This window comes from Pinus tabuliformis, chromosome X, assembly GCF_031772625.1.
Source record: "Pinus tabuliformis cultivar Carrire ecotype Pingquan chromosome X, CPIR1, whole genome shotgun sequence".
Taxonomy (NCBI): Eukaryota; Viridiplantae; Streptophyta; class Pinopsida; order Pinales; family Pinaceae; genus Pinus; species Pinus tabuliformis.
The window spans coordinates 696155639-696175283 of record NC_142308.1 but is presented as its reverse complement, the minus strand read 5'-3'; positions in this window follow the sequence as shown (position 1 = coordinate 696175283).

Below are 19645 nucleotides of genomic sequence, written 5' to 3'. Positions count from 1 at the left end.
TATGAGTTGGAAAAAGAAGCACGAGTAGTGTACCCAAATGTTATGGAGGTAAGGTTCAGGTTTCAGACGGATGTCATAGCAGAACACACAGACACTCTGAAGGACTACCAATATTGGCATCAATATGTCACTGTTGATTAGCATGAGGATGTCGAGCAGTTGGACTTCTATGGTTTTCTAAGTCCGAATGATGTCTAGTTTGGCTTGTCCAAGCCATTGTTCACATGGGTACATGTGCATTGTAATGTTGAGTCATGTTAAGTGTAAGTCAAGCATCCAGAGTGGATGTAACAGTCATAGAGTAGGCGAAGAGTCATGGGGGTAGTTGAATGGTCACAAAGGGGAATGTTAAGGGTCACCCCACCCTTTTCTATAAATAGTTCCTCATAACTCATTGTATAGGCTTTTGGTCAGCCAAGCTTCTACTAAGACTATTTTGAAGAAGGCTTGGACAACATTGTAATGCGCCTCGCCTTCTCCACTGCACGGAGCTAGTACATCTCTTTGGAGGAGCAGACGGATGTGGCTATAACATTCCACTGTTGGGGCTCGTAGGTTTACATGGATGTATTTTATGATTGTGACTTACACTTCTTTATATAATAAAAGCCAACACATTTTCATGCATATGTTGTTATTGTAGTTGGATTGCTCCGGTTGCTTTAATGATATGTGTTGTTTAACTTAGGTACTTGTGTATGAAATGATTCACATGAAATTATATGAATCTTGTTGTTAATGTGTTGCATGTGTTGTTAATGTTTTCACTGTCTGTGTCGACTGCTATGCCAAAAATTAGATAGACCTTTCACTTGAACCTTGCTATAACAACTGTCACACTTGTCTTGGAATGATCCGTGAGTGTTGTATGTGTTATCTTACCTTGTATTATGTGATTGTTGCATCTGAGTGGACTGCTCTGTCGAAAGCTATGCATGTCCTTTGTGTTGTGTGTTCCTAGCCAAGTTGGGACTGATCCCTTTCAACCTAGAATTCACCTTCACCTCCTTCCCCTTTTGAAGTGTTGGAACTTTTCATACACCTTTCTTGACTCACTACATCAGTCACACCCTTCCTGCTAATAGAGTTATTCTACTTGCCTTTGTGCGACACCATGGTCAAGGCATTACCTTACGACCCACTGTTGGGACTCCTATGCCAAATATTCTAAGGTCTAATTGGGACTTCTTACTAGGGATATCCCCTTAACATGTTGGTGGGTCCAGCACCGTCAACACCATTATAAAGAAAATGTCAAGAAAAAGAGCCCATAGTGTAAAATGCAAAGGAGCACCTCAGAAAACATGACAACAGAAATCAATACATAACAAGGGGCAGGTGGGCCTTTTCTCTCTCCTTCAGGGGGCCACATGGAAGAGTATTATTGGATCCAGTAAATACATGGTGGTTCTAACATCATCATGACGTGGCGGTATGGAAGACACGTGGCATGCAGATTCAATGTGTTGAGGGGTCATAAAGAGCCAAAATAGGGTGACACATATCACCGCTCACAAGGTGACACGTGGCAGAGGATGACTTCATATAAGAGATCGAAAATCAGCGTTTTCAGGTTGAGGCATGTTGTTACATCAAAGCTAAAATCGCGATTGCAATCTGCCGATAAAGGGGCTCCAATACAAGGGCTAGCCCACAGTCACATAAAGAGCCAAAGAAACCAAGGGCTAAGCATGGAAGGTGGTCAGATCCCCGATTTGAAAATGCTGACTGAGGAGATTTGATATAAAGGATGAGCCCCAGGTCATGGCCTCTAGTCATATGAGAATAAATGAAGAGAGGAGCTAAACCATAAGGGGGCCAAAGGAGATCGAGACTCATTGTTATGTAACTATTTTAAGAGTAAAAGTCCGGATGCAGTGATGTTCTGATAGTATGGTACAAGGCTTTGAAGGCGTATGGGTCAACAGATGAGGCATTGAATGAAGGCGTGGAGTTGTGGGAAAATGATATGGGTTGATCCTGTGGAAGCCTCTGTAACAAGAAACCCAAGACAACAACAACCACATGAATGAATTTGATTGCTTTGCGTGCATGTCTTCAGAGGGTAAATGGAGGTATGGGGACTCAGGAAGACTTAATTCCTCAGCATGGAGCTCCACTCAGTCATAAATGTAAAGGATTTCTATGTCAATCTCCACTTCTACTCTGTAACAGTAACCACAGTCGATCACTACCAGCTCCACAAAATGATGAAGTCAGGCAGTTAAGATGAAAGCGACAGGAACCGACCAAACAGTTAGAGGGGCACATTGTGAAAGAGACGTGGCCTAATTAGGGGCCTTCACAAGAACAATAGATAGATATTTTCCTCAATCATCTTTCAATTTTTATTATTTATGTTTATTTATGTAATTTCTATGTACTTTCAAGAAAGGAATCCAATCCTTTAGAATCATTTTGGGTAATAGATCTATCATAACCCAAGATAACTATTCATTTGGAAAGTTGGCACTTGACTTAGATATTTTGTAAATGTTGATTCAAATCCCCCCTTCTCTGTATCAATAGGGGGAAGAAACACTTAATAGGGGTTCTAGAATTCTACACCCGCAGTTGTCTAAATTCTGTGGTTCCAATTTGGTTCTATGAAGCTTGTTCATGAGGGACTTGAGCTATAGATTGCTGAATGTAAATGGACTGGTGAATGGGACTCATTTCAAATATTAATGAAACTCTTTGGTGATTCAAATCATGGCAACGCGCAATATTTTTTCCCCTCTATAAATCTCATTTCATATATGTTTTTCTTTCTCTGAAATAGTGTGATGAAGCTATCAATTTCTCTCTAATTCATGGATTTATCTAGGATGCCAAATAGATAATAATACATGTGTATAAGACATTTTTACTTATGTTAGTCTATAACCTACAGTACCTGTGTACAAGACAAACCTACTTGTGTTATTCAATTACCCAATAGTACATGTATGAGCACAAATTTACTCATGATGTTTATTGATAAAGGTACCCGTGAGGTATATGGAATGAAACCTTAATTCACACTCCACTCTTTCCACTCTTTCATCTCCTCACTCTTCCATATTTCTGTTGGAATAATCATTGTTTAGGATTTTGTATTGTAATAAATCCTACGCACTGAATCCCCTCCTCCCTTTCCTCCTCTTCACTTTACTACAACGTCAATATTAAGCTATCCGTTGCTCTGTGTTGGCCACCAGAACCAGACATTTCCCTTTGAGGTTGGCCCAATTTACCCCCTGAACATTCAGATCCATGTATTGGCTTGAGTTTACCTTAATGAAGGCCTATTGAACCAAGTCCCCTTTATTATATTTCTGACTACTCGACAGTTGGAGTGCTACCGAAACCCCTCATTGATATTCTTCCATGCACTCCTCTATCTAAGATGTCCTAGGCACTGGTCTAGAATCAACACAGAGATTTTCTCTAGGAAGCTTTCTATGTCTCCTGAAGAACTTGTGCTACAGGGGATAGAAAAAGTGACAACATCTTTCTAGCACCATTTCCGGGGAATGGATTAGAATATTTTTCCCTGGGTACAAAAAATTATTACATTCGCTCTATTAGGTGAGCAAGGGAAGTGTGGGTTGAAGATTGCTCTGTTAGGTGAGCAATGGAAGTGTGGGTTGAAGATCTCTCACCTTTGCGACTCCACTATTTCAATTTTATGGTAAACATCCTCGTGACTCCACTGGCCATATCTGTATTTGATCATCTTGGCTTTCAAGCAGCCTCATACTCACTTTGATGCTAAAGTAGCCGAAAAATTTCCCTACCTTTGAACTTGAAATCACTCACCTAGGAAGGTTTTCAAAATGACCATTCGTGAATTCTTGGCCAACAAATTTGCTCCAATGGATTTTTCTTCTATTGCTGGTTATCCCAATCATGTCCCTTCAGTTCATGAATTGAATACCTATTTGCCTAGATGCAATGGAGACACAGATAGAAGGCCTAACGAGCACTTCAAAGATTTTTGTGAATGCATGGAACAACAGGGTATTTTTCTTGAAGATGTACAAATGAAATTGTTCATGTATTATTTAGACGAGGATGCTAGATTTTGGTATATGACAATACCTCATGGTAGCATATCTTCCTTAAAGATATTTCACATAGCATTCAATCATTATTGCAAAATATTATATCCACCGAATGCTCTATTTGAAGATTGTTGCATGCATTTTAATGTTGAAAATATTCCTGAGGTTAATGATCATGTTGAATATTTTTGTGGAGCTTCTCTCCAAGAAAACATCTATTTGCATCAAGAAGCATCACCCTATGATCAAGAAAGAGAAGAAAGAAACATCATCGAGCTATAAATAAACCCTCAGAGATCTTATTCGACCAAATTTGATGTCTCTCCTTCTTATGATGTATATGACTCTAATGGAGAGTCAAGAGAGCCACAATGCTCCCTGCCATGGGAAGCTACAAAAGAAGAGGAGGCCCACCAGGAGGTTAATAAAGAGGCTCCAGTTTACAATGTACATCCTTCACCTGGAGAACAAGATCAAGAACCTCCTTTGATTTACAATTCATATTATTCAGAGGAGGATTATATCATTGCAATTTTCAAAGGGATGCTCTTACAAGCAAGTGGGGAGAAAGCTCTCAACAACAATTTTTTCAAGAAGAGCCCAAAGTTGAAGGACCAAGCAGAGTTTGAAACTGCCTGTTGCAGAAAGATTCCTGCCAGGAATTCTCAATAGATTCTCCAATCCATGACTCTTACAGTTCAGACATTGAAGAATTTATTGCATATTTCCAAGAGGGTTGGCCCATTGACAAATGGGTAGCAAAAGATCAGTAACAAGTTTTTCTTGAAAAATCTAAGGCTGAGGAGCTGAACAATGTTTGTGGGTTCCCTGACCAAGAAGATATTGGTCAACAAATGTTTCATGAAAAAAAGGTAGCTACAAATGTTTCTCATCAGTTCTATGACCCTAAAGCTGACTACATGATGACATTCTTAAGTCGGTAGCAGAGGTTGTTTATAGAGAATGTATTAGGTTTTTTGTTTGAATATTTTTCATGGTACATGATTGTTTTGATGTTCAAATTTCAGCAGCATGGAGGCATTAGGTGCAACATGTTAGAAAATTATATATTACAGAGCAATGGAACACATAAAATATTGCAGAAATATAAACACAAAAAACGCATAAAACAAGAGAGAGACACAGATATACGTGGTTCACCCAGTTTGGGCTACGTCCACCCCGAACAGCCAGTCCTTCCTTTCTATTATCCAGCAAAATGAAGAGACACAACCTATAGCAGATCCGCTGTAATATCCTCTGTTTTCTCTCACAGTCTCACCTATCTATTTCCTGCTCACACAATACACATCTATCACACAGCCTCAAATACAATGCCCTCATACATAGAGAGGGGTTGCCTTCTAGGGCAAAAAACCCTAAACTAAACATAAGTTCTACCGTCAGATCATCCGCCTAATGAACGGCCCAGATTGACTAGGAATTACTATACTTTTACAAGGCAATTTTACAGTTGTTTTTAGATTCAGGGGCGCTTCCCCCGAAACCCCCCACCAAAGGGGGGGCTCCTAGAGGTGGCAGCCTCCCCCCTTGGACCCCCCCTGTAGCGAATATTTTGCGAGCGGCGTTGCCGCCCCCATTTCGAACTGGCGTCCAATGTGGCGATACCTTTGAATATAGAAGATAATCAAGCTCCACACCCAACAATCTCCCACATGGAGACTGATTGTAGCAACTCCACCGCTATTCCATTTGCTGGACAATGACTCCTCTTTGGACCTGGCTGTTTCTCATCTTCATCATCATCCTTGAAGACCAATTGAAACTGAGCATATTCTCAATTTCTCCCTGGTTACAACTTTTGTTAGCATATCTGCAGGATTCTGGCTAGTGTGTATCTTTTCCAGCTTCAACTCTCCATCTTCCAACACTAATCATATGAAATGGTACTTGAGCTGTATGTGTTTAGTCCTGGAATGAAATGTTGAGTTCTTTGCAAGATGAATGGCACTTTGGCTATCACTGTATAATGTGCCCATATCATGCTCCTTACCCAATTCACCCATAAACCTTTGTAACCAAATCATTTCTTTACTAGCCTCTGTAGTAGCAACATACTTTGCTTCTGTTGTTGAAAGTGCAACAACACTTTGGATTTTTGAAACCCAACTAACAATTGTTCCTCCAACAGTAAATACATATCCTGTAGTGCTCCTCCTGTTATCTCTGTCACCTGCCATATCTGCATCAACATATCCTTATAGGGAGATGTTTGAACCACCAAAGCATAATGCTTGATTTGTGGTACCTTTCAAATATCTGAGAATCCATTTCATTGCCATCCAATGTTCCTTTCCTGGATTGTTCATGTACTTGCTTACAACTCCCACTGCATGTGCAATATCAAGCCTTGTGCAGACCATTGCATACATTAAGCTTCCAACTGCTGATGCATATGGAACTTTAGACATATAATCCATGTCTTCTTGGGTCTTTGGGCACATTTCCTTGCTAAGTTTGAAATGGCTAGCAAAAGGTGTACTAACTGGTTTTGCATTGTGCATGTTAAATCTTTTCAACACCTTTTGTATGTACTCATTCTAAGACAATGTTAATTTACGATTTTCCTGTCTCTAGTTATTCTCATACCAAGGATTTGTTTTGCAGCTCCCAAATCCTTCATTGCAAATGAATTTGCCAATTTTCTTTTGAGCACATTTATTTCCTGCATGTTAGATCCTGCAACAAGCATGTCATCTACATACAATAAAAATATAATATAGCTGCCATCATTTTGCTTTTTCAAATAAACACAATGATCAGAGTGACATCTAGTATAACCTTGTTCAGACATAAATTTGTCAAATTTTAGATACCACTGCCTTGGAGCCTGTTTTAAGCCATACAAGCTCTTCTTCAACCTACACACTAGTTTCTCCTTCCCTTTCACCTCATATCCTTGTGGCTGCTGCATATATATCTCTTCCTCCAAATCCCCATGGAGAAAGGTTGTCTTTACATCTAACTGCTCAAGATGTGAATCTTCAGCTGCTACAAGACTTAAAATAGTTCTGATTGAAGTCATTTTAACAACAGGAGAAAATATTTCATCAAAATCAATACCTTTCTTCTGTGCAAACCCCTTCACCACAAGTCTAGATTTATACCTCTATTTTCCTCCATCTTCTTCCTTCAGCCTGTAAACCCATTTATTCTTCAATGTAGTTTTTCCTACAGGAAACCTGACTAAATCCCAAGTCTGGTTATGCATTAAGAAGTCCATCTGTTCTTCCATGGCTACCTCCCACTTCTTCCTACTTTCAACCTGCATTGCTTCTTCATAACATTCGGGTTCACCGGAATCAGTTAACAATAAATAATATAATGAAGGAGAGTATCGTTCAGGGGGTCTACTTATCCTGGTAGATCTTCTAACACCACTTTCAGGTGTTTGGGGTGCATGTTGTTGTTGTGGTGGTTACTGTTGTTGTGGTTGTTGATTATTATTATTTTCAGGCACCTTTACGTTTTCAGTGATTTCATTAAGAACTGCGTATTCCTTGTTTTCCTTTTCCTATTTCTTTTCTTGCAATTGATTCTTATACAAGACCTTTTCATTGAATATTACATCTCTGCTCCTAATGATTTTGTGATTTTCGTAATCATATAAGCGATAACCAAAATCATTAACACCATATCCAATAAAGGTACATTTCTTTGACTTTGCCTCAAGCTTTGTTCTATTTTCTTTATCAATATGGACAAAGGCCTCACAACCAAAAGGCTTTAAAATAGAGTAGTTTACCTTTTTACCTACCCATGCTTCTTCTGGAACACCACCATCCAAGGAACTTGAAGGCCCTCTATTTATTAGATAAACAGCAGTATCTACAGCATCTGCCCAAAACTGTAAAGGCAATCCTGCATGAAATCTCATGCACCTTGCACGCTACATGATTGTTTTGTTCATCCTTTCTGACACACCATTTTCTTGTGGTGTTCTTGGAACTGTCTTCTCTCTGCGAATTCCATGCTCTGAACAGTACCTATCAAAATCTTTGCTACAATATTCACCTCCATTTTCTGATCTAAGACACTTCAATTTCTTTCCTATCTCAATCTCAACCAAAGCTTTCCATTTCTTGAAAGTATCAAATACATCATATTTATTCTTAATACAATAAATCCAAGTTTTTCTAGTTGCATCATCAATAAAAGTAACATAATAACGAGAGCCACCGAGAGATGATACCTGAGCAAGTCCCCATACATCTGCATGCACAAGCTCTAATTTTTCATTCTTCTTTTCTTTCCCAACTCTGAGAAATCTGAATCTCTTCTGTTTTCCATAAATGCAATTCTCACAAAGTCCAAATCAACATTCTTCAAACCCGGCAACAAATTCCTTGAGTGAAGAATCTTCATCCCCTTTTCACTCATGTGTCCAAGCCTATGATGCCATAATGCTGCATCTGTTCCTTTAGAAGTTAAAGCATTAACAGAGTTAGAAATACCATTGCATAAGTACAATGTACCAACCTTTTCACCTTTTGCTATTACCAGGGCTCCTTTGGTGACCTTCCAAGCTTTATCTGTGAAAGTCGTCACACAACCTTCACCGCCTAACTGCCCTATTGAAATCATATTTTCCTTTAGATCTGGAACATGCCTTACCTCCTTTAATAGCCATTGGTTTCCATTCTACTGTTTTACAAGAACATTACCCATTCCAATGGTTTTACAAGGTTTATCATCACCCAGACGAACTTGTCCAAAATCTCCTTGAACATAGTCATGAAAGTATTTCTTATTAGGTGTGGCATGGAATGAAGCCCCTGAATCTACCACCCAGGAATCAATAATATTTTCAAAAGAAAGAATCAAAGCATCTTGTAACACCTCACCTGTCACATTTGCTTCATGATTGTTTTCTTGTTTTGCATCTCCTTCTTTTCCCTTCCGAGATCTACAGTCTTTCTTTAGGTGTCCTTTCTTTCCACATTTCCAGCACACTATCCCCGATCTGGACTTGGATCTGCCTTTCCTTGATTTACTGCGATATCCTGAGCTCTTTCCTCTTTCCATTTTTCTTCCTATAGACTCTACACTCAAAGCATTTCCCAATGTCTCACAGGGGGTTTTTCATCGCATTTCCTCGCTAAGGATAGCACCGACAACATCATCAAACTTTAAAGTACTAGATCCAGAAACGGAGTTACTAATGGCCATTACCAAACCATTCCAACTTTCTGGTAATGAGCACAAGAATAACAGAACTCTAACTTCATCATCAAAGTTTACCCCTACAGAACTTAACTGACTTGTAACTGTATTAAAATAATTTAAATGGTCTGCAACAGATCCACCTTCCAACATCTTCTTATTAAATAATCATTTCATAAGAAATACCTTGTTTGAGGCCGAGGGTTTTTCATATAGTTTCGACAACGCCTGAATCAAACCCTCTGTCGTGGTTTCCTTCGAAATGTTGAAGGCGACTGATGCAGCAAGGCACAACCGTATTGTTCTGAGTGCCTTTCTATTGAGAAGGTTCCATTCTTCGTCTGTCATACCCGTCGGCATCTTTGATTTTCCGCCCAATGGTAGGTATAGATCTTTCTGATACAGGTAATCTTCCATCTGCATCTTCCACAGCGAGAAGTTTTGGCCATTATATTTCTCAACCCTAAACTTACCATCTTCTTCCATTGCTCCCACTCGAACCAGGAACCCTTCTTTCCTGCGAGTTTATCAGCCAAATAGACCTTCGGCTCTGATACCAGTTGTTAGAAAATTATATATTACGGAGCAATGGAACACATAAAATATTGCAGAAATATAAACATAGAAAATGCATAAAACAAGACAGAGACATAGATATACATGGTTCACCCAGTTTGGGCTACATCCGCCTCGAACAGCCAGTCCTTCCTTTCTATTATCCAGCAAAATGAAGAGACACAACCTATAGCAGATCTACTGTAATATCCTCTATTTTCTCTCACAGTCTCACCTCTCTATTTCCTGCTCACACAATACACATCTATCACACAGCCTCAAATACAATGCCCTCATACATAGAGAGGGGTTGCCTTCTAGGGAAAAAAACCCTAAACTAAAAATAAGTTCTACCGTCAGATCATCCGCCTAATGAACGGCCCAGATTGACTAGGAATTACTATACTTTTACAAGGCAATTTTACAGTTGTTTTTAGCTTCAGGGGCGCTTCCACCGAAACCCCCCGCCAAAGGGGGGGCTCCCAGAGGTTGCAGCCGCCCCCCCTGGACCCCCCATGTAGCGAATATTTTATGGGCGGCGTTGCTGCCCCCATTTCGAACTGGCGTCCAATGTGGCGATACCTTTGAATATAGAAGATAATCAGGCTCCACACCCAACACAGCACCCAAATGTTGACCTGGCTTGATTGGAGGGTTGAACTCACTTAGGTGAATTGAGCCCTGTACATAAGTAGGTGTTGTACATAAATAACCTCACTAGATGAGCATTTACTTTCCAGTTGGTAGAATTTATTTTTCTACATTTTAGTTTGATGAGGAAAGGACTCTCCGCGAATAAAGTTTGATGGAGATTTTATGGTTGTATAAGTTCATTATATTTTTAACTCCATGCCCAATGGTGAAGGCTACTAGTCTGTAGGTTCTCAGTACCTTGCCATCAAGGCATTGTCCCCAGTTGGAGCCAATGTTGTCACTCACTGCAAAATGTGTTCTCAGTTTCCCAACGTGCAAAAGAGAAGTGAAGTATGAAGCCATCTTCCAAGCCATATAAGCTCTCAAAGATAAATAGAACCTTCTCGATTGGATATTTCTCAGAATTAGCTTTCCAACAGTATGTGGAAGTCCTATAATGGACTCCAGAATCGAAAGCTAGAGAAGATTGAAGTTTCCATTTGAAAATAAAAAGACAAGGAGAAAATGCCTGAGTGTAAAATCTTGGGTCCCGACATATTGGCAATCCCTCAAATTGGAAGTCCCCACAAATCAGAGGTACCACACATCAGAGGTCTATAGACATATCATCATATCGACAGTCGAGGGTCCATGACAGATATTATTTCAGTGATCAGAGGTTCCAGCGATCCTGCATATCAGCGATCGCAAATGTCAGAGGACCAGCAGTGGAGCGATCGTCGATATCTTAAATCTCATATCAGAAGGATCCAGGGCATCACAAATCATCGCTCAGAGGTCATAGCCATGTCACAAATCAGCAATCAACAATATTCAACTGACCATTATAAAGAAAATGTTAGGAAAAAGATCCTACAGTCTAAAATTCCGAGGAGCACCTCAGAAAACGTGACAAAGGAAATCAATGCAAAACTAGGGGTAGGAAAACCTTTTCTCTCTCCTTGGATCTGGTAGAAACATGGTGGCACTAACATGATCATGATGTGGCAGTATGGCAAACACGTGGCATGCAGATTCAACGTGTTGAGGGATCATAAGGGGCCAAAACAGGGTGACATGTGTCACCACTCACAAGGTGAACATGGTAGAGGATGATGTCACATTGGAGATCACAAATCGGCATTTTCATGTTCAGGCATTTTGTTACATCAAAGTTAAAACCCCAATTGTGATCTACTAATAAAGAGGCTAGCCCGCAGTCACATAAAGAGCCAAAGGAACCAAGGGCTAAGAGTGGAAGGTGGTCAGAGATTGACAATCGGCGAAGCCTAATACTGCCTCACTCCAGGTTAAATCCTTGATTTGAAAATGTCAACTGAGGAGCTCCGATATAATGGCTAAGCCTCAAGTCATGCCCCCCGGTCATATGAGAAGAAATGAAAAAAGGGGCTAAACCATAAGGGGGTGAAAGGAGATCAAGACTCTCTATTCTATAATGCTTTCAAGATTAAAAATCAAAATACAGTGAGGTTTTGATAGTACGGTACAGTTCTTTGAAGGCGTATGGGTCAGCAGGTGAGGCATTGAATGAAGGCATGGAGTAGTGGGAAGATATGGGTTGATCCTATGGAAACCTCTGTAACAAGAAACCCAGGACAACAATAGCCACAAGAATGAATTTGACTGCTTCACTTGCATGTCTTCAGAGAGTAAATGGAGGTATGGGGACTCAGGAAGACTTAATGCCTCAACGTGGAGTTCCACTCAGTCATAAATGTAAAGGATTGTCAAGTCGATCTCCACTTCTACTCTATAACAGGAAACCACAGTGGATCACTACGAGCTCCAAAGAGTGGTGAAGTCAGGTAGTTAAGATGAAAGCGAGGGGAATTGGCTGAGCAGCTAGACAGACACATTATGACAGAGATGTGGCCTAATCAGAGGCCTTCACAAGATCAAAAGAAGGATATTTTCCTCAGTTATATTTTAGTTTTACTTATTTATGTTTATTTTTGTAATTTTTATGTACTTTCAGGAAAGGAATCAAATCCTTTAGAATCATTTTGGGTAGAAGAGCTATCGCAGGCTGACATAGCTAGTCAATCGGACAACTGGCACTTGGATGAGATATTTTGTAAATGTTGATTCAAAGCCCCCCTTCTCTGTATAAATAGGGGGAAGAAACACTTAATAGGGGTTCTAGAATTATGCACCCACAGTGGTCCAAATTTTGTGGTTCCACTTTGGTTCTATGAAGCATGTTCATGAGGTACTTGAGCTATAAATTGTTGAACGTAAATGGACTAGTGAATGGGATGCATTTCGAAGATTAATGAAACCCTTTGGTGATTCCAATCATGGAAATGCGCAGTATGTTTTCCCCTCTGTAAATCTCATTTCACATATGTTTTTCTTTCTTTGAAATAGTGTGATGAAGCTGTTGGTTTCTCTCTTATTCATGGATTTATCTAGGCTGCTAAATAGCGTCCCACAGTACTTGTGTACAAGATAGATCTACTTGTGTTATTCGATTAACCTACAGTACCTGTATGAGCACAAATTTACTCATTTTGTTTCGTGATAAAGGTACCCATGAGGTATATGGCATGAAACCTTAATTTTCACTCCACACTTTTTTCTCTTTCATCTCCTCCTTCTTCCATATTTTTTCTGGAATAATCATTGCTTAGGATTCTGTATTGCAATCAGCCCTACGCATATAATCCCCTCCTCCCTTTCCTCCTCTTCACTTTAATGCAACATCAATATTATGCTGCCTGTTGTTATGTGTCAAACACTAGAACCAGACATTTCCCTTTGAGGTTGGCCCGATTTACCCCTTGAACATTTAGATCCATATAATGGCTTGAGTTTACCTTAATCAAGGCCTATTGAACCAAGCCCCCTTTATTATCTTTTTAACTATGTGAGTGATGCCGAAACCCCTCACTGATATTCTTCCATGCACTCCTCTATCTAAGATATCCTAGGCACTAGTCTACAATCAACCCAAAGTGTGTCTCTAGGAAGATTTCAATGTATGCTAAAGCACTTGTGATATAGGTGCTAGAAAAAGTAACATCTTTTTCGTGCCATTGTCGGGGAACGGATTAGAATATTTTTCCCTGGGTATGAAATTTTTTTACATTCCCTCTGTTAGGTGAGAAAGGGAAGTTTGGGTTGAAGATCTCTCACCTTGGCGACTCCATTGTTTCAATTTTATGGTAAACATCCTGGTGACTCCATTGTCCATATCTCTATTTGATCATCCTGAATTTCCAGCAGCCTCATACTGACTCTGATGCTAAAGCAGCCGAAACATTTCCATACCTTTGAACCTCAAATCACTCAACTAGGAAGATTTTAAAAATGACCATTCCTAAATTCCTAGGCAACAAATTTGCCCCACTGGAATTTTCTTCTATTAAAAGTTATCCCAATCATGTCCCTTCAGTTCATGAATGGAATACCTATTTGCCTAGATTCAATGGAGACATAGATTGAAGGCCTGACCAACACCTCAAATATTTTCATGAATGCATGGAAAAATAGGGTATTTTTCTTGAAGATGTACAAATAAAATTGTTCATGTATTATTTAGATGAGGATGCTAGAGTTTGGTATAGGACAATACCTCATGAGAGCATATCTTCCTTAAATATCTTTCACATAAGATTTAATCATTATTTCAAAATATTATATCCACCGAATTCTATGTTTGAAGATTGTTGCACACATTTTAATGTTGAAAATATTCTTGAGGTTAATGATCTGATTGAAGATGTTTGTGGAGCTCCTCTCCAAGAAAACATCTACTCGCATCATGAAGCATCACCCAATGATCAAGGAAGAGAAGAAGGAAACATGATTGAGCTGCAAATAAACCCTCAGAGATCTTAATTGGCCTAATTTGATGTTCCTCCTTCTTATGATGTATATAACTCTGATAGAGAGTCAAGTGATGCAGAGGTACAATTCTCCCAATCATGAAAAGCGTCACAAGAAGAGGAGGCCCACGAGGAGGTTAATAAAGAGGCTCCGATTTACAATGCACATCCTTCATCTGGAGAACAAGATCAAGAAACTCCTTCGATTTATGATTCATATTATTCAGAGGAGGATGATATGGTCACAGATTGTTAAAGGGATCGCTTACAAGCAAATGAGGAGAAATCTCTCAACAATAATTTTTTCAAGAAGATCCCAAAGTTGAAGGACCAAGAAGAGTTTGCGACTGCCTGTTGCAGAAAGATTCTTGCCAGGAATTCTTTGTAGATTCTCCAATCCATGACTCTTATAGTTCAGACAATGAAGAATCTATTTCAGATTTCCAAGAGGGTTGGCCTATTGACAAATGTGTAGAAAAAGATCAACAACAAGTTTTTCTTGAAAAAACTAAGGTTGAGGAGTTGAATAGTATTTGTGGCTTCCCTGACCAAGAAGATATTGGTAAGCATATGTTTCATGAAGAAAGGAAGTTGCAAATGTTTCTCATTAGTTCTATGACCCTGAAGTTGACTACCTGACGACATTCTTAAGTGGGTAGCAAGGGTTGTTTCTAGAGCATGTATTATGTTTGCTATTTGAATATTTTTCATGGTGCATGATTGTTTTGATGTTCAAATTTCAGCAACATGGAGGCATTAGGTCCAGTACCCAAATGTTGACCTGGCTCCATTGGAGGGTTGAACTCACTTAGGTGAATTGAGCCCTGTATGAGCACAAATTTACTCATGTTGTTTGGTGATAAAGGTACCCCATGAGGTATATGGCATGAAACCTTAATTCGCGGTCCACTCTTTCTGCTCTTTCATCTCCTCCCTCTTCCATACTTTGTTGGAACACTCATTGCTTAGGATTTTGTATTGCAATTAGCCCTATGCTCTGAATCCCCTCCTCCCTTTCCTCCTCTTAAATTTATTGCCACATCAATATTAAGTTTCCTGTTATTGTTTGTCGGCCACCAAAACCATACATTTCCCTTTGAGGTTGGCCCAATTTACCCCTGAACATTCGGATCCATGTATTGGCTTGAGTTTACCTTAATTAAGGCCCATTGAACCAAGCCCCCTTTATTATCTTTTGAACTACCCAAAAGTTGGAGTTTTGCCAAAACCCCTCACCAATATTCTTCCATGCAGTCCTCTATTTAAGATGTCCTAGGCACTGGTCTACAATCAACCCAAAGGCTGTCTCTAGGAAGCTTTCTATGTCTCCTGAAGCACTTGTGCTACAGGTGCTAGAAAAAGCAACAACACCACCTGCACTCTTTCACCCTGGTCAGTAGCACGTCAAATCTACATTGGAGATCCTCAAGTAGAGCATCACTTCTTGATCTCTTTTTTTATGTGGCCCCACCCTAATCTGCATCCCCCAGTGTTGTGGCTCGTCCTGTGCATCCTGCCAACCTCACTGGTGTTATATCTTCATACAAAAAAGTTTAGAAATCAGTACCACATACACATATTTATTAAAATATAAATGCATCAAATATATAGAAACTTTCACTTACCATCTAGACCCCATGCTCATCTAGGTGGAAGTGGTAAGTCAGGATCCCCTTGATAGTTCATGCCACACTATGGATAGTCATCTATGTATAGTGGAAACTAGTCCCAATGAGCCAAAAACTCAAGTTGATACACTTGTTGGACTCCTGCTCCTCCACCTCGTCATAGTAGCTACCCCTAACAACACATCCTTGTCTCCTCTGGGCCCCCATCACAGATCTGTACATGAGGCCAAACAGTGGGGATCTTCTCAAAGAAGTGTGAGAATAACACTGTCTGAAAAGAACAGTTATCATTGGTCCTCTTCTTGCATAGTTTCAACTGTCATTTCAATGATGACAACATCGTTTGGGCCCACCCATAGTAGGTCCCTTGCAATACACTCTCCACCAACATCATTTGGCCCCAGTGATATGGTGGAAGGTATGACTACCCAAGATCCACAACACTGCTACGACAGTAGCTCATGTCTCAAGCCTCTCTAGGTCACTGATATGAATGGTCATTCCCTTTGCATGAACCCTCGATACACAGTGACAATAAAAAAACTCAAATATATGCCTCCCACAAGGCAACACTGGATGTATCTCCCCTAACACCCCCAAGGGGGGAAATCTTGTCAGAAAATATTTGTCTTGGATCGTGATCTTGATCATGTGCCCTTGTACTACAAACGCCTCTTAATCTGGGTCCCAATAACTCACAATCATCAACAGAAAGGGCTCACTTACCCTCATCAAAGGGTTCTCTAAGGACTTTAGCACACCATATCATTCCAAAACCCCTCTACTAGCTTGATTCCCTTGAATCTCAGAACACAGGGGCTCCAAATATTGTTCTCGCCATACAACCTTTAGTTCTACCATAACTGAAAATTACAATCATGTTTTTTTAGCTTAGAGTCAAAGGTACACATGTCTAGTACTCAGATTCAACTCACCACATACCACCAGTCCTTCCTATCCTCTCAGCCCAGAACACAGTTTTTTTCCCTCAAAATTACACTGGGCACACTTGTGAGCCAAGTTTTGGCATTCCAGAATGCATAATAGGCCCGCAAAAGTGTGTTGCGACTGTGAGGATGAGCATGGGTCCCCACAGTGAACTGAAGCCCTAATATGAAAGTCTAATCCACTAAAAATGATGAGTACGGTTAGGCCACCTACCTCTAACTTGAAGATCCTTATTTCGACAGTTAGTTTTTCCACTATGATCTCCACAAGGTTTATGGCCTTCTCCTCCTCTCCAATTTCTCCATAGCTCACTATGAAAATGAATTGGATTTGGGGGAAGCAATCCCTTTAATAGGAAAAACCCTAGCTTTTTCATTGCCCATTGCAAACAAACCATAGCTCTGTTTAATGAACTGTCAGCACTATTGGAAATATATCACCGATTTCTATAATGGGTCTCCCTTTTTTTGTAAATTGACACTTCACCAAGAAGCCATTTTTTCCATGACGTCTCATTTCACTGCCTCTTAAAAATGAATTTCTTCATTTGAGTCACCTACATTATGGTACCACTTTACCTTTGCACTGGTTGTCTCACATGTCTATTTTCGTCATGAGTAACCATGATTTTATCATGTTTTTATGGTCCCCTTCGGGCCTCCCCCACGTGGCAACATCATCAAGTCACCCTTGTATCTATGGATTCTGTTTCAAGTCACCTTGAGTCCAATTACATTTTTCCATAAATATTTTTGTCACATCCATCCCATTGTATTCATATTTTGCCTCCAGCTCTACTACTCCATATTTTCCAAACCACTATTTGAGTCATTGATCATCCCTTTTGGAATCGAGTTAGTCGTTGTCAGTTCAACCATACATATCATGCTCTGACAAGGGAAGTCATCAGCCTTCCACTTGTCTTGTTTCCTTCCATCGTCATCCTTGGTGTTAATCTATAAGTCACTCTACTATGGTACCTTGTGCCTTTGTTAAGGATTCTTTATTGCCTTAACTTTGGCAGGCCCTCTACTATTGACTTCAGCACATTTATTCTAGAAGAGTGGTCTAGAGGGTGGTGTACCTTAGTTCTAGCTTCCATGTTTTTTCAATGCCTTCGATCAAGTAAAGGGAATCATCATTTCCCTTTGACTTGGTTGGTTATCATGTGCTCGGCACCAACTCCTTATCGCACGATTGAGAATCATACACTTAATGGTTCGGTGATTTGGACAATTGTCTTAGTGATTCCTAGGTGTGTGTGAGATGTTCCAGACCTCATGATGGGGTGGCCCTTCAGGTAGCCCCCCACATGCCCATATTTCCATCGATGTTGATCCAACCTTATATGTAGTTCTGTAGATTTTATGGGTTCAGTTTCTACTTTGTGTAATACACACAACATGCATGTCTCCTTAAGATGCTCCATTTAGTTCTTCAGATCCCTTTCATGTTTAGTATGGATTCTTTGGTTGTGATCCCCCCTCATCATATCAACTTGAGGGAAATTATGTATCATGTACTAATATGTTATTGTATTTAGTCCTAAGCTATGTCTTTCGAGGCACATTATGTATATGGGATCCATTATATTATTTTCTGGCCCATTGATGTCAGCATATAATGTATCATCTACTTTGTAGCTCAGTCCCACTTTGTTGGGCTCACCATTATTATTTTTACGTAATTATCTCAGCAAGTATGGGTATTCCTCCCCCACCTCATTTTAGATCGTGTACTCCCACATAAAAGGAGACTTCTATCAATTTAGTATGTCTCGCCCCCTCCATTTTTGTTCATCCTTGCATTGCTTCCTCTCTCTCTCTCTCTCTCTTTCTCTTACTCCAATTTGGTGTCTTGTGAAAGTGTAACCTACGACATATTTCGGTCATATGATTTTCTCCTAACACTCATATGTTGTGGGGGGAATATGTTATCACCAAAAAATCATCACCTAGCCATTTCTAATTAGGTGGATCAAAATACACCATGTAGGATTAATTTTACCATAGTAAAATCACTTTCACAATGGGATCACCATGGGAAATAATTTATTAAACCATTTTTATTAAATTATTTTATGGTTAAAATTAAAAAAAAACCCATGAGAATAATTGAATAAATCATTATTTATTTAATTTTCTCTAGGAACAATTATTAAATCATTGTTTGATAATGATTCCTTGTCACATTTGACTAAATCTCAGAGGAATAAATAAATAAATCACTATTTATTTATTTTTCCTTATTTCCATTATTGGAATAATTGTTAAATCACTATTTAATAATTATTTCAATTTCACACCATTCTTAATCCTCGCGAAATAATTAATAAATCTTTTTATTTGTTAATTATTTCTAAATAAAGATATTTGACCATTTTGAATATATTTTCACTCTCCAAAAAATATAATAAAGTATTCCTAGCGTTTAGATCTTGATTTGGTCAGTATTATTTTACTATTCTCCATTTTCAAGATTACTCAATACTTTGTTATAAATAGGAGGGTTTTCCATTCATTCTTCACCACAATCATCATCATCGTCACCATTATCGTCTCCTTCCTTTTGAGCTCCCATTTGAATTCTTCACATTGTTCTGGGTTTTTCACATATTGAGAGAGAAGATCGATTACTGAAGCATCAAGGACATCAAAGGACCCATCCCACGAAGGGGGATTTGCAGACCCTTTTGTAGATCTCCTTCACTAGGTGTCATCAATAAAATAATTTATTCATCTTAAAGTCTTTCCATTTGGGTTATTGCATTGGATATCTATATTGTTGTTTGCTATTTTGGATC